At 38.8% G+C, this 25098-nt stretch overlaps 1 long non-coding RNA gene across 1 annotated transcript in view; it reads right to left on the reverse strand.

Moving 5' to 3' along the window:
- The window catches only part of LOC103390189 (uncharacterized), a 110512-nt gene that overhangs the window by 38045 nt on the left and 47369 nt on the right, over positions 1-25098 (reverse strand). The window lies entirely within an intron of this gene.

Here is a 25098-nt window from a genome sequence, read left to right on the forward strand (position 1 = left end):
ACGTTTTGTGGATTATATCATCACTGAATAAATTGTTCAGGAGGATTTCTCCTCCCTGGAGGCACTTTTAATCTATAACATTCGCTTTCAATAATATTTGATAAAGGGCTAATTTACCATTAAGCTCTTAAAAAGACAAAAAAGAAAAAGAAAAAAAAAACATCACTGTAACTGATGCCAACATCAATTCTGCACGTCTCAAGACAAACAAACACAATCGTGATTATACTAAAACGTTTAAATGCTATAATTCTTTGTTCTTTGAAAGCCATTGCCTGTTGACCTTGTTTTACTGAGTGCATGTTGATGATATTCTTAAAGTAATAGTCAACGGGGAATAAAGTGCAATTTCATTATACTCACAAAATATGTCACTCTGCTTTAAGCAGACGATTGTCCTGAAAACTCCCTTTAGGGGATTGATAAATTATACAAAAACTTTCATTTTATTCACCGCAGACTGAGCAGGTCTGCGTCCCAACTTTAATCATAAGAACTTTAATTTTATGCATGCAATACAGTTTATTAACTTAGCTTCAAGCAGCTCAAGCTTGTCATGCAATAATCACATTTGCCCTTCTCTATCTTCATGCCAGTCCTCCTTGATCCATCAATCCAGAGCTTAAAGTCCTTGGACAGTGTGTGTGTGTGTGTGTGTGTGTGTGTGTAAGATCATTATCTCCCCTCTCTTTGCTTTTGAGGTCACATGGCTAGTAAAACTGACAGCTAATTTGTCGTCTTTTGGTGTGTAAGTGCACGGGGCTACGTGCCCATTTGTGTCTGACAGAAACAAAAGAGTGAGGAATATTTATACTGAAAATAAACAACACAAAACCCAATATACTTTAAGTAAGATTCCAGGCAGTTATCGTGTAGTGAGAAAGGAAGCGAGAAAGAGTTTTTTTGATTATTCAGTCTCGTCCAGGATGTGTTAAAGGTTACCAGTTATCAGTGCACACACAAGGTTCAAATTAATCACACCCACTTTTTTATGTCCAAGAGGTTCATTGTTGCTTCAAGGTTAAACCCATTGTTGTTTGGCATCTTTACAGTTCAGCAATTTCAAAGTGGATGTTGGACCTGAGTGACCTGACGTCAGACCTTGGTAAGAGAAGGAACAAGGTCGGATTTAAGATTGTAACTTTTTTTTCCCCCTAAATTTTGAAGAGTAAGCTTCGGAGACTTGGCTGTGTGCAGATATATCAGCTATAAAGATTACGTGGTGGTCACTGATTCTGTTTTCCCTCAAGTTTGATCCAGACGCAGCTAATTCATTTCATTTCATAGACGTTATGCTAATGTAAAAATATATTTAGCTAAATCCTATATTTTGGCATGAAAACATGTAAATGTGTATTATAAATGTATAAATGTATAAACATGCATATATAATTATAATGTATGTATGTATGTATGTATGTATTAATGTATGTATGTATGTATGTATGTATGTACGTATGTATGTATGTATGTATGTATGTACGTATGTATGTATGTATGTATGTATGTGTTGCTGTTCGGGATGATTAACAAAGAGTGTGTTTATTACATATACAGTATAAGAATACAGCTAAGTGGCTTAAATTCAAATATACTATATACGTATATATAAATGAAAAAAACTTGAAATGACTTAATATCATACATTTTGTTTGCTTTTCTATGCTGTATCTTTACATCTGCAACATTTCTTTTATACCAAGGTTAACAGTGACCACAGTCTTATGTTTTTCACTATTACAGTTATAACACGCTAATGTGCATCAGCCTTGCCTAATTATTATGACATGTTCTGTAAAGTGCTGTCAAATCCTTCGGTAATGTCTGATAAAACACACACACTCACTGGAAAAACCACAGGCTCTATACGTTACCTTGGATTCATGCACATTTTTTTTTTTTAACATAGAAACCTGTCATGTCAATGTCCAGGGCACTAGTTCTATTAAACATCCTAATGGACATTACCTTAAACCTTCTCCTTGCTGAAGGGCATGGTGTGTGATATGTTTATGTAGGATTTCTGTCTTAGTCCTTAAAGGTTATGTTTAAGTTCAACACATTTTATGACATTTTTTTTTATTTTAGCTCATTGATTTGTTTTAATGGCTCTGAAATCCTACTCTCTTAGAAAAACACACAGCTCACAAACCACTGTATGACGTGTACGTGTCAATAAGGTGCTCGTGTCAATGGTGGCCGGGCTCGGGATTAAACTGTATTAGTAAATTGAATAAATTATAAACAGTGTGCATTTTGAGACGTTTTTATTTAATATCGTAATATTTGCTGCCTACACACACACACACACACACACACACACAAACACTGCCAGTCACCCCATTTCCCTCAGAGCTGTTCCACCTATATAACACTGCCTTATACTTCACTGTATATTTATGGAGAACCTAGAGAAGTATCCGTGATAGTAGTCGGTATTTGCAAGTACACAAATGGTATGTACTCGGGGAAAAAATGGTACTGCGACAATTTTAGTTTTTATTTTTGCCATATCTGTCCGTTGTCATTTAAACTGGATTCTTAATTGAATTTTACATTGAATTTTTTTCCTCTTCTCTGTTGTCTGTCCACAACACACCCTGAAAAAAAGCTGTTTTAAAGTTTTAGAGCACAGGAACAACAATCTCCACAAATCTCTAACTAAAATCAGTCATCCTCCTCTAAGTCCACTGGGTAACGCTCCCTCTCTAAACACAAGTGTGGGCGAATGTGTGCTTCCACGGCTGTGTTCTGCTGAGAGCTCCTGGGTGTATTTGTTTGTGTGTGCGACCAGGCGAGGAGAGGGTGGTCAAAGACTGCAAGCCCCTTAATCCCCGAGATAACACTGGGAATGAGGGCAGGCAGACCACCGGTCTGATCTGGTCTAATAAAAGAGAGTGATAGAGACAGCGGTTACATTCCTCCTACACCAGCGACGGGTGTGACTCCGACTTTAAGGATTCTGTGTTTTGTTAACCGGCTAAAACGGGAAGCAGCGCGCACCGCTTTCTTTTTCTCTGGAGCCCATTTGACTCCAGTGTACGTGCAATTATTCTAGCTTAAATCTATTAGCACGTCTTTAACAGAGAAAAAAATGCATTGGTGCTTTCAGTGGCTACAACTTGACTCAAACTGTTCTGCTCCTCGAGTGCTAACTACGGCGACGCATTCACATCCTGATAAAATTATTAACACCTGCATTATTTGATTATGTGGCGACAACAAGTTATTTAAAGAACAAACATCAGAGCCCCCCCGCTCTCCTCCATCCACAGATGTCACTGCGCTGAAAAGGAGCTGTTTCTACAGTAACACTTGTATGAATTATTTAATGTGCAAAGGGATTTAATTCCTCTGTTTTATGTTGCAGTGAACAGCTTCACAAAACATTGTGAGACCAGTGATAATATTTGGCTCTTATAAGGGAATAACTGTTGCAGGAGCAAGCACACAGACATCTGTGTAAACAATATAATTAAGACTATGTTTGATAAATTACAGCCAGTGAAGGCAACGCCTGTTCTAATGCCTCAGTTTCTTAATTACACAAGACGTCCATGTGTTCATTCCACCCCTCCTCCCCTGTTCTCTATCCTCTTGCTTACAATGATAGAAATTGGAAAAAAAAGGCACAAAAGAAAAAGTACATTTCACCCTCCACTGAAGCAAATCGTGCAATTTAAAATTAATCAAAATGCAATAAGTTTACATCATGATAAAGAGGTGCTGTATATGGGATGAGGCTTGTAATTTGTGGTTCTCATTCTAGATATTTTAATGTTTAACCAAACTGGACTGCATTCTAGGTCTAGGTTTCTATCCACAATTAAAGTATCAGTAGTCCGAGTAGTAGAGCAGTAGAGGGAGCTGTGGAGAAGTTGAAAGCTCTGGTTTTGGGGATAAACGACTGTATATTAAATAAAAGTCACTAGATGGCAGCATTGCAGCTCATTTAATTAATCTCATACTCATACAGTGGTTTGTACAGATAAATAAATAAATATTACCAGTGTTGGTAGACATCGGAATTGGAAGTTAAGTGTGTGGACAATATCGATATATTGGATAACGGAACAAAAGTTAATATCGACATCCCTATACAGAAGCACTTTTTATGTAAAGAAGAACAAAAAAAAAAACTAAAAAAACTAATAAAAAATAAAATAAAATAATAAAAAAAAACAATAAAAAACAAAAAAAAAACAGTCATCCAGGGTCCAGGAAATGATTCATCCATTTAGCATTGGTTCCTATGGGTTAACTGTTTCAGTTTTTGATCTTTTCGATTCACGGCGTTCAGGAACGAATTAACTTCGAGGTTCAACAGTATATGCAAAAAACCTGACGAAACCTGACGAACCCTGTTCGACGTCCGTGATTCATAAAAAAATCCTTGTCCTTTTAGCGTTTATCTCTCACAAAAAAAAAAAAAAAAAACTGAACTTTGTAAAAAACATCACTGGTTCGAGCCCTGGTGGGCAAACGGTATGATATGAAGTTTACAAGTTTTTCTTTTTCACATTTAATGACAAAATGTAATGAAAAAAAAAAATTACATCTGACTTAGTCGAAAAGACACGGATTCAATTAATGAGGCACACAGTTCCCTCACTGAGTTCTGGGATTGGCCTCAGCTTTTCCTTTCCTTTTTGACCCTGAAAACAATTACACGGTAGAATAAAAGAAGAATAATACAAATAATAATAATAATAATAGAAAAGAAGAATAATACAAATAAAAATAATAATAAGAAATTCTACTTTGACAGTCAATCCTTGCAGTCATATTCCGAGCGGTTGGGTAAAGACTGGGCAGTGTGCCAGTCCAGAACATGGCCCACATACAGAGACCAACAAATTTCCACGCTGATACATATGGTAAATATAGAGTGAACAATGGACCTATAGGCTGTGGCAGGAACTGGAGAACATAGATAAACCCACACTATCACAGGGGTGTCTGACCACTGTGCCAACACAAGGCCTTATTTTCTTTTTCACTTTTTAAATTTAAACTCCCACTAAAATACACCTTATGTCAATAACAGTGTTTTTTTATTTGTGAAATGACTCCCTGTGTTGGTCCAAACAATAGCTGGGGAATCACAGTGCACATCTGCCTCATTCGGAATTAGCACTATGCCTTCCTCACACTAGACTGGCAGGGAATTCTGACGAGGAGATTAGGGAAGTTTCCAAGCTATTCATACCACCTATCCTCTGCAGAGGACTTGGCAGCAGGATCCTCTCCTGTTCCGCTGGACTAGTCTATTTCTGATGTGCCTCTGATGCCGTGTTTAGAGCGTGTCTCTGAATGGCTTGTACCTGTTTATCCTTGCTGCATACAGGCTTATGAGATGTTTTCCTCCAAGCTTATGAGGTGCTTTTCACAGCTGGAAAGCCTGGGTGTTAAATTCAGACCTTAATCCTGACAGAAGTGGACCAAACATGTCTTAGGCATGTGTTTTGTAAAACCAGGACTTTAAAGCGCTTTTGCATCACCTTTCACATTTCCTGACTGTTCTGTTCTGTTCTTGACGTTAAACTGTCTTCATTCACATCTATTGCGGTGAAACATAATTTGGACGTTATTTCGTCAAAAAGCTGCCAAAAAAGCACTCTGATCGAAGCAGCACAGTTGTTTGAACAGGTGGTTAAAAGCTCACACAAAGTATTAAAACTATCACTACAATGACCATTATGTCTGAATTGTGGCAGTTCACATTTCACACTCCAGCTGTGACCATCATGCAGATCATGGCCAAGTCAAAGGTCACAGGTCGTACCAGGGACAAGTCCGTGTGTGACGCCAGTGTTGCTTTAAATAAACAAAACCCAGTAGGGTGAAAAGCACCAGGTGTTCCGGCTGAATTAGTCAACGGGGAAAATTATCAGTAGCATCAAAACATCCAAAGGCTGCACTTTATTAGAGTGAAGTCTACACTGTATGAAGCCAAATAACCAAATGAACATAAAAATCAGAAGAAAAAGTTCTGTGCTGCTGATCTGCTCCAGTTCAAACACCTTACAATGAAACAAACCCAGCAGCAAAGCGACACAGATGCCCAAATGTCCATGACATCAACTGCCACAAAACCTTCAGTTGACAGGGTTTGGGAATGAGACAAAAAATAAAGATGGAGGTAAACTCTGTTACAGGAGGTCTTCCTTTAGTGCGACTAATCTCAGTTGTCAGGTCTAAATTCACCTACTGGTCATCAGTACTTTGTCTTATATGCTAACACAGTGGTCACATCATAATCTAGAACATGAAAAAATCTGACTTATGCCTGAGAGCCATAATGAAGGGCAAAAAGGTCACAAACGAAAGAGAAGCAAATCCAACGTACGGCATACGACTGGCAAGTGTAAACAAAGATATCTTCTGCGTACAGCACCGCGTGACAACATATTTGTCCACTTCACTTGCCAACGTTTTTTATCTGAACTGGTTGATGAGTTTAAACGATGTACATCGGAATGATGGAACCAGACTTTCTTAAGAAATTTATGGGAGGTGGTGACGTAACCATGAAACGGCGTAGGTTGAGGTAAACCGAGTACCTGAATGCAGAAACATCGCTATTTGCTGGACTAAATACCATAAGGTACCAGATGTTCTGTAACATTTTTGACAAATTTAAAATGTTTGAAACCACATTATTATACATATTTTGAGAACCATTTCAAAAATAGATGACGACCAGAAGTCTGGCTAACCAGTAATACATTATTATATATATTTTGAGAACCATTTCAAAAATAAATAGCGACGACCAGAAGTCTGGCTAACCAGTAAATAGTATATTTGTAGTTACAAGTCAGACAATACTGTCCCCAGTGGACAGTGTCATTCAGGTGGCATATGAATCATTGTGTTATATTTAAACATTGAGACAAACAGAACTACTGAGCCATAAACTTTATGTGGTGCGACAGATATTTTAATCAGTTCGACATACATAACAGACGTGGTTACTTTAAAGCTGCGTTCTGTTTTGGTATGCTTCCCACACACACACACACACACACAGATATAAATATATAAATATATATACTCATAAAATCCCTAGATACCTCTATATTTTTGGTCCAACATTTTTGGTCCACCCTGTCCACTCATATGAACTGCAGCTTTGAGGCTTAGGTGAATGGACATAGATTAAATATTTTATTTTAAAGTGAGTAACCAACACACGTATGTAATCCTCCATTTGTCAATGGAAAATATGCGTGTGGTTAGAGAGGGATAATGACCTGAGGACAGCTGCCATTGTCCAGTAATCTCTCTCCAGATACTTTGTGGAGTTAGATCCGCTCTTCAAAATGATAAATGATAAAGCAACAATTATCTGCCAATGTGTTGGTTCTGTTCAGGGTCAGGAGATGATGCCGCGACATTCGGTGCAATGTATGAACATTTCGCCGAGCGACAAAGACATTCCTTCAGCACAATGGCATTCTTGTCTGACACATTCATATCAAATAATCAGACACATTTCTCCTGCTCTACCTTTGGAGGACACATTCATTTTTCTCAAAGAGAAAAAGTCTCACAGAGAAGTCCTTGAAACAGCTATTTTCCAAAAACCAAGTACAACACAATTCTCTGTATGAGGTCAAGTTCCAAAAAGTTCCAAAACAGAATTTAAAATACTGCAGATCACACATTCCTCTTGTTTGTGCAACAACTTTGACGAGTTTAGTCATTATATTTCTGCAGCTTTTATTCTGTCAGTGTCGCAATGACCAGTAAACCTTCACATTGTCAATAAAAAGGTCAAGCCATATAGTTCCTAATAAAGGAGCACTTCCTTTTTTAAAACAAGTTTCTTAGGTTATTACTTCATACAACCACACCACTCTCAACTATATTCATCAATATAAACTGTACTGAGTGGTTGCACTTATAGGCAGTGCAACAGAGGTGGTGCTGCTACATTACATATACAGAAATATATCCATGACCTACAGAATTTATAGTGTTCAATATTTTTGTATATTCTTTTTATAATTACATCATATATATATATATATATATATATATATAGACACACACAGAGACACATACATGGATATATACACATATATAATTTGCTAAGTATGTATATGTATGTATGTGTGTATAGTCCTTGATTTTGCGAAGGGAACTCCTGAGGGACTAATAAAGTTCTATCTTTAGCTATATATACATACATATATTAACACAAACGTAGACACATAAACATACATATATACATATATTTTTATATATGTATATACATATACACATATATGTAGATACATATACACATATATGTACATACATATACACATATATTTATATATATATACACATAGGTACACACATATATGTATATATGTACATACATATACACATATATTTATATATATACACACATAGGTACACACATATATGTATATATGTACATACATATACACATATATTTATATATATACACACATATATATGTATACATGTACATACATATACACACATACATATATACAAGTGTAATATTTATATATACATATATATATAGACACAAATGTAGACACATATACATACATATATACACATATATCAAATTTGCTAAGACTAAATGCTTGTTTATCACCCTTAAGACACTCGCCCAGCTTTATGTTTTAATTTTTCATTTAACATCACACTCGGCTAATGTGAGTTATGTAAAGTACGTAGATGTTAAAGTTAGCGGGCACAAACACAACTGATAAACAACAGCGCATACCGTTGGCAGGTACTCATGCTCCATCAGTCACTTAAAGTGTGAGATTTCATTTGAGCTAAATGGTATGCTCCAGCAACAGCTGGGGCCACTGCATCAAAATGATATTAGTGCACAAGTCAAAACAAAGATGATGAGAAACACAAAGGCCTTCTGGGATTCAACACTTCTCCCAGGCAGCACTGCTGGATATAAAAAAGTGTGTGTGTGTGTGTGTTGTGATCTTGAAAAAGAAAAAGCTAAGCAACTGAAAAAATCAAATACTTTAAAGTGTTGTGAAGCCATATGGTCAGCAATTTTAGTTCAGGTGCGGAGGGTGAAACTGTTTTTTTGGGGGGAGGGGGGTAAGGAAATGTAATTACAGACGGTTGCAGATTTCTGCTCCGTCCAAAAAGAAAGCCAACGGTTTCAATGAATCATGCTGTTGTTTGGCTTTACCCAAAACTGTCTACATGAAAAAAAAAGGTCCAACGTAGACAGATTAGCGTTCCTATCAAGCATATCTGCGGATGCATATTTCAGAAGGAGTTTTTTATTTTATTTAATTGTGCTCCAAATATTTCAAACCTGAGTTATTTAAAGTTGTACCACCATCTTACTAACGGCTGATGTAGGTTTGCTTTGTGCTGCAGATCTTTTACAAATGTAATTCCAGCCTCGAGACTGACAAGACTTTTTTCAGTAGTAGCACTTGATCGATTACATATGGACTTGGGTACGGAAGGTTGCAGGTTCGAATCCACGAGCTGCTAAGTTACCACTGAGGTGCTCTGAGCATGGCACTGTCCCCACACACTGCACCCCGGGCGCTCAAAAACAGTGATGAGCTGTGTCACAATGTCACAGTGACAAGGAGTTCACTTCCCTTCCATTCCTTCTAGATTTATTTCTGAGGCGAGGACAGATTTCATGAACACATGAACAAACATAAAGAAAAGCAAAAGTGGAAATATATACAGCATTAACGTTACATCATCCACGACCTAAAGCAGCAGACAAAGCAAGGTTACACAACGGCTGTGGTGTGCTGACATGTACAGTGTGTAAAAGTCACCAAGACATTGCTGACCTAAACTGCAGAGTTTCACACCTCCTCTGGCTTTAACGTCAGCACAAAACCATCTGCACCATAGGCCTGAAACACCTTTTACATCTACAACACAGTGACAAATAATCCCTGACATGGACGCCAGGCCACTCAGTGTTTGAACTGAAAATCATCAAACAGTAAACGGGTGTTACTTTTCTACAACTTTGACAGAGACATGTGGTTGTTCACATCTCTGAAATAGAGAAAAAACAACAACTGGTGATTCATTTGGAGTCTCATTGTCGCTCATTTTTAAGAGATTTTTGGAACATAATAAAAAGAGAACCACGAGGCCTCTGCTGCAGCCACTTGACACTGAACTACTGAATGGGTAGAAATAAGATCTGCACCCTGATACTACTAAATCAAATATCCAAATACTCCCAAACATGGAGCATTCAGAGATCTGATACTCTGTAACAGGCTTTCACCACAGAGGGTTTTTAAAAAATAACTTGAAATAGTTTAATATATTAAAAAATATACATATATACACAAATTAATATATATATATACAACAATAAACGTAACATATATGCATACATACATCATTAAACATATATAAACACACACACACACACATATATATATACACAAATTAAACGTAACATATATGCATACATACATCATACTTACATCATGTAAGTATATGCATACATGATTTATATACATGATATATATGTATATATGTACATACATATACACATATATTATATATGTACAGTTCATACATATATAGACACAAACTTAGACACATATACATACATATATACACATATATATATATAATTTGCTAAGATTAAATGCTTGTTTCTCACTCTTAAGACGCTCCCCTAGACGCTCATATGTATATGTATGTATATGTATGTGTGTGTGTGTGTGTGTATATAATTCTCAGAGGGAATTCCGGAGGGACTAATAAAGTGCTATCTATCTATATGTTGCATAACATATATGTATAACATATGTATACAAACATAGAATTATGTATACACACGTAAATGCACACATATAATATATATGTATATATTATAAATATATATGTACATATATAATTTATGTTGATATATATAAAAGGCTACTAATATCACAGTATTGTAGTTTTTCTGGATAAGAGTGAAAGTCTGAGTCGTGGCTCTGTTCGGCCTCTTTTATATTCACTTATTCCATTCATGTAGTTGTGAGTGTGAATCAAGTGTCAGTTGACATTTTAATAGTGGGGGATAAGAGACAGTGAGCAGTGGCTGAATGTTAGACCTTAAACAATGTCCACCTGTCCTCAGGCTCTACCTTAAAAAGTGATGCGGCCCATAAACAGTGAGTGTGTGTGTGTGTGTGTGTCTGTACTGATATGGCTGTGTTTTTATGCTTTCTGAAACTGTGTAGTAATAAATAATACATCCCTATGTGTGTGCGTGTGTGTTTTAAATGTTAAACAGTCTAAAAAAACTCTTTTGTTTGAAATGGGCTAAATAAATAACCAGCCTTCGCTTTTTCTAATATGAGCAGCAGCGACGTCTCCAGACACAGATATACAGCCAAAAAATGATTGTGACATAAACTGCGGCAGCACAAACCACTCCGTGGTGATAGGAGCAGTGTTTTCCTCAAACTGCAAAGATGTATTTACTTTGGATTTCTCTGCTTTGCTATGTTATTTCCCACAATAGCTCACGGTGGTGGATATGGGGCGAAGAGTCTTCGCGGAGCAGAGCAATATTTTTGATTTAAAATTGAAGGGAAAAGGAACGACTGCTCCCTATTTTTATCTTGTCTTTTACCGGAAGATTAACATTGTTTTCCGTGGCTTGACTTCACATTCGGTTGTTCTTGCACTTTCATTTTCCGTTGTTGAGACACTAATATAGCTCCTGACATTTTTTTCCTCACTTTATACGAATGACACATGACAAAAGACGAGTGTCGTCTATTCTTTTAACCCACAGCAGGGTTTTCAGACGGAGTGATTTGGTTCACTTGGTTTCAGCTTTGTGTAGCTGTGGAGTTGCACGTGTGGCGGCCCATCAAATTTTAAGCATTAGACATTTAGACTAGGGGTGTCAAAGATAAGATTTGCGGTCCAAAAATCATCCCACTGGGGAGGTTCAATCCGGCCCACTTAATGAACAAAATGCACAAACTCTTCATGTTAGTGATGTTTTCCAATGATATTTCAATAAATATGAACATTTTCAAATATGTGAGCATGCAATGGAAACAAAGGGGGAAAACATGGACTTATTGTACTGGTCAACTTAACATCTGGTCAGGCTGTATGTGGCCTCTGAACCCAAATGAGTTTGAAGTCCCTGATTTAGACTTCAAACTGAAAGGAGCGACAGCGGGAAAGTGATGAGTTAAAAAAAAAAAAATCAGGAAAAAACGTGAGCATTTTTCATTACATAAAGGCTGGAATATGAAAACTTGAGCATTTTTCATTACATAAAGGCTGGACCAAAGTTTGTAAAGGTCTGGAAGCACATCTCCTGTGTAAAATACTGCAGTGTGGGACAACACAAGTCCGCCATGATAATAATAATACTGGGAGCTCCAGCTCAAGGAACCTGGTTTTATGATCCCCGGGGATAAAAACTTTAGTATCTCCAGAGACAACAGGCAATAAAACCAGTGGCTTTAGCTTCCGCGACACCTTCAAGAGCTCTGGAGATTTTAAAATTCAGCTACACAATCCCACAGCCCCAGTCAGCACCATTAACAAAAGACGGCCATGCTGTGGCCAGCTGCAAAACACACGACCTGCCTCGACCGCCACACACGGCCTTATGGAAAACAAACAAAAGAAACCCAAAAAACACAGACCAGGATTATTCTTTTTTGGCGGCAGTGGGATTTGTAAACCATCCTGGTCAGTGCTGTGAAATACCTGCCGAGCTCAGCAGCATTTGGAGCGCTCAGGAATTTATTTTAACAAATAAGCAGTGGCAAGTACCTGCAGTAAATATGTGTAATGATACGTCTGGGAGGAGAATAACTTGGCAGGACAACTGTCATAAAAGACCTGGATATTACATTCAAATGTGATAACCCCCTTTAAACGGGCTATTCAAATGTGGAGGTGTGCGAATAAAAAACCCATCGCATATTCACAAGTACTAACATCCACAGCAGCCCGGCATTACTTACACAAAGGGGGGAAATAATGAGGGCAGTTTACTGAGTAGGAGGAGTCTTTAGGACAGGGGCGTCAAACTCATTTTAACTGGGGGGATGTAGGGGGGACATCAGCAATACAGTTCCCCTTGAAGGGCCGGTTGTAAATGGAAGACTGTATAGATCTGGGGTCCCCAAACGACGGTCCGTGGACCAGTACCAGTCCATAGGTCATTTGGTACTGGGCCGCAGTGGGACACAGTGGAAAAAATGAACTTAATTTTTACTAATTTACTTCAAAGAAAATCCAGTCATTTACTTTCTTTATTTAAAGATATTCTAGACATATTTCAAAATAATAGGTCATTCAGACTCTGATACAAACAGAATAGAGTCTAAAAGATGTTTTATTTTGAAAATTTTATGACACCTCAATGCTCAGCACCTAGTAACGGGTGGTACTGGCTGACCAGTCCTTGGAACAAACAAGGTTGGGGACCACTGATGTAGATGTAGCTCCTCCATAACAGACTAATACATGTTTCTGCAATTGATTATTATTTATTCAAGCTACAAATATTGTTCACTGCTGTGTAATAAATAAAAAAAAACTTTGAATTTCTCAGGTTAAGAAACTCTGCTGCATGGACTTTACTAAATGCTTTTAGCTCCCGCGGGCCACACTTGGCCGCATTTGGCCCCCCGAGCCTTGAGTTTGACTCATGCTTTAGGAGGACTGGTGACTGAAATAAGTTGGCCACCGGGGGAACACTTTTTGCGCAGCATCCTCGACTCCACGTGCGTGCCCTTCTGAATGTGCGCACGTGTTAGAAGTACTTGGTCAAATCATCGCAGGACCCTCACGGCAGCAGCTCACATAAAGGCCACGGCAGCTCCACAACAGCAGGTACCGAGGTGACGCTGATCCATAAAACTGGAGCAACAAAGAATGCTGACCGCACGGCGTGTTCCCTGCACCCGGCGCGTCCTTCAGGCTAAAGAATGTCAACCTATAGAAGCTACAGTGAGTGACCTTTAGTGAAGGAAGCTCACTTCCTGTGCTGGGAAATCAGGAACGGATGCTCTAAATAACCACAGAAACTTCACTCTAACGTGGAAACTGGGAGTAAATATACAGTATTTAAGCTGGAAGGTACAAGCCTGTGTATAAGTGTTTTTTTCTTTTCTTTTTTTCTTACATTATGTTTTCGAGGTGTTGACTAAACCCAGCCAGCTCCTTATGTTGACTCACGGTGCTCCTGTACTCATTATCAGCTTCCTTCCTTCCTACAGTTTTATTAATAAAACAGTTTAGAAGCAAATATTTACTGACTGTGTAGAGATTCTAGTTTATGCAGCTGATGATTGTATTTCTGTTCATGTTTTTTTTTTTCCAATTTAGGAATCATTTTCCTCTGCACTGTAGGATATTGTTAATACGTTTCCTTAATGAAAAAACATACACAGCAGTGGAGGGTAATATTTAGGCCTCCTAATATTTTTATAATTTTTTTTAAGATAATGAATGCTGCAACAACAACATTACGGCTATTATTTTACATAGTCGCTGTAAAACCTAATAAAAATGTCCATAAAATTAAAAGATCACTAAAGAAGGAAACATAGTTTTCCCCACTTTATGAAAACTTATCCAAATCCTTCACAGCTGTCGTTGTTTTGTATATTTTGGATCTGACCAAATGAATGGTATAAAATGTTTAAAATATGAATTAAATCTGTTAAAATATCTTTAACATACATTAAACTAGTATTTGTACTGCAGTTCTGCTGGTCTCTGTACCACGATGGTACTAACGGTGGATTGAATTAGAACCCTGTGTTCAGTCCACATCTTGGGGGTATGTTGTCTCCTGTGTCTTCACAATGCCACCTTGTGGCAAAATCCCATGAAAAGCACGGATGACAGGGAAGATCAAAGGTAATTAGAGGACACCTTCATTAGTCATGTTGTGGACGAAAGACTTTTCATCAGCACATTAGAGAAAGTGCATTTCAAGAAACAGGACGATGAATTTTCTGCTGCCACGTTAGCTGTTTGTTATTTATAAATGTACATATGATACAAAAATAAACTCCCCTTCCTTCAGATTCAGACAAGACTCAGCACAAAACAGAAACAACTCCCATAGCTCTCCATTTTTGTTCTTACCACATGTGTCAAAGTCAAGGCCTGCAGGCCAAATGTGGCCCGCACATTCTCCACATCACTGGCCCATATGGACACAATTATTTGTTTTGCTGAAAAACTCATTAAGCTTAAAGATGAACACATCCTTACTGTGTGTGAAGACCTGCTGCAGCCAGGTCAATACTGTACATAATCTTAAGACAACTGTGTTTGCTTTCAGTTGTGCCGCCTCGAAAATGCATAATGCTTATGTACTTTAGGCTAAATAGGAACCCGTAAAAAGGTTCTTCCTATTTTGGGGCAGGATCCATCAGCACCGGCCACTCCCTTCTTTTTTCAAGGGAGGGCGGGGTTCCAGCAAATAGGCAACCACATTTTTGGCCTGCAACAATAACGTGTGAGCATCAACCTCAGCACCATAGGTATTTTCATACTAACAGTTTGAATATCCATGAAATATGAGTACTTGTTGGTAAAGGAAAATAAAGGAAACACCACAGTGGCCATGTGTGATCGTGCAAACAGATTACAGTCTCAAGAAAAGACATGGACGGTGGTGAGAATGTTCTGACGGAGTCGAAAAGAATCAAGACTCTCTGAACATCTGCTCTTTATACGACCAAAGAAGAAGGTGCTGCACTAGGAGGAGAAGAGACGGAGGAACATGAGTCAAGTTCCAAGACTCCAGATTTGTTATTAGTCACATGCAGCTGTAGCAGTGAAACCAGGGAGACGACAATGCTCCTGATTGTTAAGGAAGTGAAGAACGCATCAAATGAACATTATCGTCATTTTCATTTGTGAAAACCTGCGTCTTAATGCAGTTCTGAGAATTGTTGAAAATGCCTCTCAAAAGCAGATTGATTGCAACAATTTTAAAATCCGATGTCGAGAAGGCGTTGAGGTGTAGGAGATAATGTCTGCTGAGTTGACTCGTGAAGAAATGAACAATGGTCCTGAGGACTTGTTGTTGAACAGCTGCAGGCAAATAAAGAAATCCCGATATGGAATTTCGATTTACATCTTGGCAGTGGCTTCAAAAAAGGAGGGGCGGGGGGGCGTTTGAATTTCTCAGGTTAAGAAACTCTGCTGCATGGACTTTACTAAATGCTTTTTAAGCTCCCGCGGGCCACACAGAACGGCTTGGCGGGCCGCATTTGGCCCCCGAGCCTTGAGTTTGACTCATGCTTTAGGAGGACTGGTGACTGAAATAAGTTGGCCACCGGGGGAGCACTTTTTGAGCAGCATCCTCGACTCCACGTGCGTGCCCTTCTGAATGTGCGCACGTGTTAGAAGTACTTGGTCAAATCATCGCAGGACCCTCACGGCAGCAGCTCACATAAAGGCCACGGCAGCTCCACAACAGCAGGTACCGAGGTGACGCTGATCCATAAAACTGGAGCAACAAAGAATGCTGACCGCACGGCGTGTTCCCTGCACCCGGCGCGTCCTTCAGGCTAAAGAATGTCAACCTATAGAAGCTACAGTGAGTGACCTTTAGTGAAGGAAGCTCACTTCCTGTGCTGGGAAATCAGGAACGGATGCTCTAAATAACCACAGAAACTTCACTCTAACGTGGAAACTGGGAGTAAATATACAGTATTTAAGCTGGAAGGTACAAGCCTGTGTATAAGTGTTTTTTTCTTTTCTTTTTTTCTTACATTATGTTTTCGAGGTGTTGACTAAACCCAGCCAGCTCCTTATGTTGACTCACGGTGCTCCTGTACTCATTATCAGCTTCCTTCCTTCCTACAGTTTTATTAATAAAACAGTTTAGAAGCAAATATTTACTGACTGTGTAGAGATTCTAGTTTATGCAGCTGATGATTGTATTTCTGTTCATGTTTTTTTTTCCAATTTAGGAATCATTTTCCTCTGCACTGTAGGATATTGTTAATACGTTTCCTTAATGAAAAAACATACACAGCAGTGGAGGGTAATATTTAGGCCTCATAATATTTTTATAATTTTTTTTTTAAGATAATGAATGCTGCAACAACAACATTACGGCTATTATTTTACATAGTCGCTGTAAAACCTAATAAAAATGTCCATAAAATTAAAAGATCACTAAAGAAGGAAACATAGTTTTCCCCACTTTATGAAAACTTATCCAAATCCTTCACAGCTGTCGTTGTTTTGTATATTTTGGATCTGAACAAATGAATGGTATAAAATGTTTAAAATATGAATTAAATCTGTTAAAATATCTTTAACATACATTAAACTAGTATTTGTACTGCAGTTCTGCTGGTCTCTGTACCACGATGGTACTAACGGTGGATTGAATTAGAACCCTGTGTTCAGTCCACATCTTGGGGGTATGTTGTCTCCTGTGTCTTCACAATGCCACCTTGTGGCAAAATCCCATGAAAAGCACGGATGACAGGGAAGATCAAAGGTAATTAGAGGACACCTTCATTAGTCATGTTGTGGACGAAAGACTTTTCATCAGCACATTAGAGAAAGTGCATTTCAAGAAACAGGACGATGAATTTTCTGCTGCCACGTTAGCTGTTTGTTATTTATAAATGTACATATGATACAAAAATAAACTCCCCTTCCTTCAGATTCAGACAAGACTCAGCACAAAACAGAAACAACTCCCATAGCTCTCCATTTTTGTTCTTACCACATGTGTCAAAGTCAAGGCCTGCAGGCCAAATGTGGCCCGCACATTCTCCACATCACTGGCCCATATGGACACAATTATTTGTTTTGCTGAAAAACTCATTAAGCTTAAAGATGAACACATCCTTACTGTGTGTGAAGACCTGCTGCAGCCAGGTCAATACTGTACATAATCTTAAGACAACTGTGTTTGCTTTCAGTTGTGCCGCCTCGAAAATGCATAATGCTTATGTACTTTAGGCTAAATAGGAACCCGTAAAAAGGTTCTTCCTATTTTGGGGCAGGATCCATCAGCACCAGCCATTCCGGTGCCTGATGCTAGGATATGGTTTTGAGGCCATCCTTTGACCTCCACTGTAATTGTACATTTCAAGGGAGGGCGGGGTTCCAGCAAATAGGCAACCACATTTTTGGCCTGCAACAATAACGTGTGAGCATCAACCTCAGCACCATAGGTATTTTCATACTAACAGTTTGAATATCCATGAAATATGAGTACTTGTTGGTAAAGGAAAATAAAGGAAACACCACAGTGGCCATGTGTGATCGTGCCAACAGATTACAGTCTCAAGAAAAGACATGGACGGTGGTGAGAATGTTCTGACGGAGTCGAAAAGAATCAAGACTCTCTGAACATCTGCTCTTTATACGACCAAAGAAGAAGGTGCTGCACTAGGAGGAGAAGAGACGGAGGAACATGAGTCAAGTTCCAAGACTCCAGATTTGTTATTAGTCACATGCAGCTGTAGCAGTGAAACCAGGGAGACGACAATGCTCCTGATTGTTAAGGAAGTGAAGAACGCATCAAATGAACATTATCGTCATTTTCATTTGTGAAAACCTGCGTCTTAATGCAGTTCTGAGAATTGTTGAAAATGCCTCTCAAAAGCAGATTGATTGCAACAATTTTAAAATCCGATGTCGAGAAGGCGTTGAGGTGTAGGAGATAATGTCTGCTGAGTTGACGAGTGAAGAAATGAACAATGGTCCTGAGGACTTGTTGTTGAACAGCTGCAGGCAAAAAAAGAAATCCCGATATGGAATTTCGATTTACATCTTGGCAGTGGCTTCAAAAAAGGAGGGGCGGGGGGGAGGGGGACAAGTACCCCTGCAGAGGCAGTGAGGTACTGCAGGATGGACGCACCAAGGAAAAAGTTTTCAAATTTCAATACTTTCGTTATTTGTGTCACAAAGAAATGCACTGAAATGTTTATCTGCGTGAATAAAAAAAAATCACAGGGTTTTAAATAATGTTTTGTGAAGTTTTTAACCAACAAATAATTTGGAAGGTCAAAGGTTGTTGTTTTGCCAAAACATAATTTATAAAAGTGGACATATATTTTCCATTTATATAATATATTCCAGTATAAGAATGATCCAGAATAATGTCTGGACCAGTGTGTTGTCTTTTATTTCACAGTCTCAGAATACCTTTTAAACCCAGAGAGAGAGAAGACAAAGTCTTGTGTTGGCCTGACGTTACATCAGACTGCATGGACGAGCCTGGGACACACAGACATCACCTGGCTAACACAGGAAATCACACACTGTGCATGTGCCTGGACAGGACGCCTGACACACACATGGAATTTTTTATTTTTGCTACAAAATCTGGGGTTGCAGTAATGAGCGGCAGTGTCATAGTAGATAATATTTAAATATATACATATATACATCCATATATACATACATACATACATATCTGAAGGGAAATTCTGGTCAAATTCTAACTTCTGTAAGTTTGTAGACTATACTCTCAGCTCCTGCTCAAAATATTATTCAAGTGTAACGCATCATGAATAACTTCCTAACAAACACGTGTATTAGTGTGAAAACAGATGCTTTGTTATCCAAGGCTGTCTCGAGTATTTAATTATGTATTGCATTAGTAATGATATTTTGAGTCAGTCTAAAAGTTAAGCACGATGTCAATTAGCTTTTTCTCAAATTTTAACAAAAAACTTTCCTCTGATGTCAATGTGTGCAAAATATAAACACGAAGGAAAAAATTCAAGCATGCTAGAGTTTAAATTATAAACAAAAAAAAAACAACCTTTGACACAGAAGAAGTGTTTATCAATAAACCATGTCAGTGTTTAAATACATGTAGCAAGCTTCCACACCTGCATTAAAGACTGTTTACATGTAATCGGATCACTCGGGACGAACGTTGATGCTAATTAGCGTCTTTTCTCTGTGGCAGACATGTTGACATGTCACAGCAGGGATAGCAAAGCCAAATGATGGCTGGGTTCCATTTAGCTGCCACAGTTAGTGTCGGCTCACTGTCACCACTGCCCTGGCTCAGCTAAAAGGAGCTGCCATTAATGCCATTAGCAACACCTGTCAAAATCCCCGCTGTACGCCTTTGTGTGGCTCTCACGCCGCAGACATTGTTAGCGTGAATGAAGATTAAAACACTGCAAATCAATTCACTGTGCTAACGTTAGCGACTGAACCTGAGAACTGCAGCACCAGTAATCGAACTGGTTTGAAACTAAAGCTGGCGCTTTAACGCAACATCCTTTTGAATTTTTCAAAGACAAATTCCTAGAAACCAACTGGCGCCAAACGTCTCATCGTAAACAACCGAGTCAAAAGTAACAACACGGTGCTAACAACGTTCCACCTTTTCCTGCTATTTTTACCTACATGTCAGCCTGTCTCTTCTCCTGCACCCAAACAACCGCTGAACCACAGCACAAACAATAGCCAGAGTGCTAATTAGTAATAAACAAGCTGCCGTGAGTCTTTTCTTAGCTTTGACACCGATCTCAAAACACGCCTTGTCTCCTTATGCGAGTGGTTGTGACCCTCAAAAGACGATGTGTGATCAGGAATGATAAACCGCAGAAATAAAGACGTGCACAAGATTTCCTCCAGAGCAAAAAGGCCAAAAGACTCGTCAGCCTGGTGGGCGGGGGGGTTGGGTAGGGGCAAACAGAAACACCTCCCACCGTGGCAAAAGACGACATGACAGTAAAAAGACTTTCACTGGGTCTAAGTAAACAGTGGAGGCATGGGTAATTGGACACAGGTGAAAAACAATGTGGGGGGGCGGGGGGCAGAGCCGGGGGGTAAAACAGAGAACCAGGCAGAGACAGGTGGTGAGTGCAATCTAAGGAACAGTAAGTACTGCAGAGAAGGCGGGTGTCGAAGGAGTCATTTGCAGACTATGTCAACGCCCATTGGTTTAGTCTCCAGGTGTAACATTTAGGTCGATGACAACAACAAGTGGTCTCCGGGAGACTGCTCTCCCCTCGTCACCACCTGTTGTTTGGTGCGTTGAAACACACAGTTGGATTCTACAGTAGGAGCAGCTTCTGACATTTTGTAATTCTGTGGCTGTGATGTCGACAGCTGGCGCCTGAAGGTAAAAGATATATGATCCTTGGATGCAGTTCACGTACTGCACCACTTGGAGTTTTGAGAATTTCCGTAGGGAGATGGTTCAAGAAAAAACAATGCTTGGTTTTGACTGGAGCACAAGGATAGATAGATTTACCTGGTGAGGATGCCTAGCTGATGCACTGTTCAGGGCCAGGTCTGTGAGGAGACATACAACCTATGAAAATGTCCAAGGCCTCAGTTACCAAGCAACCGCTATAACTGAATTGATTACTCTCTTCCTTTAAGCCGAGAAGAGATCTGGCATTTTCAAAGCTCACACTCTGTTTGACGAGAGGTTGGAGGGAAAATATAGCAGAATGCAAAAAGAGTCCTTATGCATAAACATGGTTCGACGGCGTGACGGTAATATTTAAAAAGAAATACGAAGGGTACAAGTGCTGCAGTTTGAATAGGAGGTGGTGAATCGACCTCTGACCTTCAGTTCTTCAAGCTGTACATGGATGTTGTATACAAAAGGCTTGACCTTATTCTGATTTTACAGGAAAAATAAATAACAATTTCCTGATAAATAGTAAATTCAAATCTTGTCTCCTGTCTCTGATGAACAGGTTTAAAGGAAAGTAATGATAAACAACTGAATGGAAAAGTTGAACATTGTAAAATTGAATCTAAAAAACACGAGTAACATGATCGATAGATAGATAGATAAATAGATAGATAAAAGCACAGTAAGAGTACAAATTTTACAGTACTCTAGAGTAAAAACTCTACAGTATGAAAATAAACTTGTCAGAGTTTATTCTGTTCATGTCAGCAATTATACGGCAAGTTAATTGATTTAAACCGCAGGGAAGCTCAAAGTCTGCTCCACCTGGTGGTGATTACAGCTAAATTAGCCAAAGTGGTATCTCAAAGCATTGTTTTAAAATTCTTACGTACACTTAAAATGAAGGCTCACAGAGTATCAATAATATTTAACATGATACTGTTAAAACTGTTAAAACCTAATAAACTAATAAACCTTTATTCAAGGCCTGAGTCCATCAATTAAAACCTTATGTAAAACATAGTGGGCAAATTAGAATATTAGCATAATCTTGCCAACAAGAGGGTCAGTATCCTTTCATTATCATGTTGGCGAGTAGCTAATTAGATTATTAATTATAATACCTGAGTGTTACCTTTCTAAATTTGCTTTTGTGGCCTGGATGAACAGCGTGGGTGTTAGCGGTTCGGTGGTAGCATTCTCAGCATAGCTGTAACAGAAGCCAGCCTCGGTGAACCAGTCGTGTCATATTATGTTTCATCATAAATCAAAATTTGATAGTGTAGATGCTACACACCCTGCAAAGACGACGTACGACAACGTGGGATTATGAAAAAGGACGCGATGTAAATTAAATAGAGAAAGAACAGCAGGGTAACGGAGCCACATTTCAGTTTCCAAAAGGAACCATGTTTCTTTATTATACAGCAGCACTAGTCTGTTCATGTTACTGAGCATCTTCACCAGCTACAGAGACACCTAATAATGCCGTTGGAAAAGCTGTGAGGAAGTCACATCAGCCTGGCTGAACACCTTCTCTTTTAGAAACTTCAGAACAATTTGCTCCCACAGCAGCAACCATCATCCCAGTTTGATCAGCCGGCACTCTTTTTATGATCTCATTGGAAAGAAGTGTTTTCTAATATTTTCTAAGATGCAGCCATAATATGAAATGACATTGTCTACACTGCTCCTCCTAGAGGCAGATGAAAACTCAATATTTTTCCGTGGTAGAGTTTAAGTATCAAAGTAAGGTATACATATATATATATATATATGTGTATATATATATATATATATATATATATACATATATATATATATGTATATGTATATATATATATATATACTAAGGCCCAGGGGCCAGATGTGCTCACCAAACATACGTCCAAATTGTAATTGGTTTGTATTGTGATTATACTTTACTTATACTATACCTACAATGCCCATGTTTTCCCTATAGATGGCGTAGAGAAGGCTAAAAGCATTTTAGCCTTTTACATGTCATTTATCTGAGTTCACTCGATCGCTCCTTCTATCTGCTCCTGACCTGGCCCCCGCTGTCAAACGCCGTGGGCACTTGTACAGCAATGATGTCAAATATCCAGAGGAAGTTGCAGCCATACAACAACGTCCTTGGAGAAGTGAAAGAGCGGCAGATGTCGTGTCGCAGCTGAATGATAAAATTCCATAAATGTTCTTTTCTTAGAAAGGTTAAACTTGACAGGGTTAAAAAAAAGGAGGGGTCGGATGACTCACAGTTTATCTCTACATCAGTTGTCACAACACAACACCATACAATATAGATGGGATGCAGTGCAACAGCAACTCTATAGAGGACAACACGTGTACAGCATTGAAGAAATCACATTAAAAAAAAATAACACTGGCTTCTAAATTTTAGCCGACATGCTAACTAGGTTTGTGTTGTTTAAGGATGACATTGAAGTCTAAATGATATTTTAGTAATGTACTTTGGCTCAAAATCCCAAAAATGAACCTGGACGTTTCACAGTAGTTAGAACTAATGTACGTTGTATGGCCTCACTGCCTGTCACTTTTAGTGGCTAAAGTGTTAGCATGTTGTAGCTTGTGTACGTAAAGCCCTGCGCTAAAAGAGCAGCTGTGCTTCTGAGCTTCCTCGGTTGTACGTGTTAGCAGCTAGGCCGCAGCATGCTAGTGGGGCGGGGTTATCATCTGACACTTAAGGAGGCAGACAGTCCAGAGACACAAATACGTGTACCAAGAACTACTAAGAAATAATATTAAAATTAAACATTTTCCACACGGCGGACCCATGCATCACTAAGTACTGACAGTCAACAACAGAGAACTGATCCATTTCCGTGCCTCCATCTGCAGGATTAGGCCCTGAGCAGCGCTGACACTGAGTGTAATGCACATCAGCAAAACTTCAATCTAAACTCTTATTCACTTTGTGCTTAAAATGCCAGTGAAAGACAAACGTCCAGTGACCGAGAGGCAGAATCACGCTGCGGTGAACGTAGTGATGTGGAAGACAGAGTACACATCATTATATCAAAGCAATCTCTGCAGCGTCTTAGAGAAACCCTGACCTGCACTGGCCGGAATTCTGTGACTGAAGCGCTGAAAGAAAAGCTCTCTACCCACAGGGCTGAGAGCAGGACTGTCTAAAAATGATGCAACCGTGAAGTAAGATTTTTTTTCTCTCTCTCTCCACATCAGTCCCCTACATCAATGCAGGAGTACATCACAAAACTTCCTAAAAAGGAACGAGGTCTGTTCAACTCCAAAGAACTGTGCTGCTTTGAGTCAATGTTTTTTGATGGGGTTTCACTGGGGCTGTCAAACTTAATCATGTTAATTCATTTAAAAATGTTAATGCATTAACACATGGGGGAATGACACATGTTTAGCCAATGATTCCACTGTCCATCCACTTATCGTTGCTTAAATACACCGTTTATTCACACGTTATTTATACACACTGTGGGAAAGAGGTTTTGGTTCATGAACCACCTGGAGCTACCAGCATGGTAGTGAGTACTTCGGACTACTACTACTATGAATGACAAGCTGACTAATACAATTGTGAGGTACTGTAGACTGATTGATATTGTTTAAGACGGGGGCCTCCAATCCCCGGTCCAGGGACCGGTGCTGGTCCATATTAATTTTGTACCAGGGCCGCAGTGGGACACAGTAATATAATGTACTTCAGTTTTACTAATTTACTTCATTCAAAAAGAATCCAGTCACATTAAAACAACAGGTCATTCAGACTCTGATACTGACGGAATAAAGTCTAAACGATTTTGTAATTCCATCATTTCAATTAGTTACAAATAAAAATGCGTGTGAGAAACACACACATCTACCTGCTGTTGTTTGTCCTTCTGTTCTATCAATATACAGAAAACATTAATTCATCTCTATTAACCCAAAGTAATCAAGATTAATTAAGTTCTTTGTTTATTTTTTATTGACATTAT

The sequence above is a fragment of the Cynoglossus semilaevis genome, chromosome 14 (genome assembly GCF_000523025.1).
Source record: "Cynoglossus semilaevis isolate Cse_v1.0 chromosome 14, Cse_v1.0, whole genome shotgun sequence".
NCBI classification, from domain to species: Eukaryota; Metazoa; Chordata; class Actinopteri; order Pleuronectiformes; family Cynoglossidae; genus Cynoglossus; species Cynoglossus semilaevis.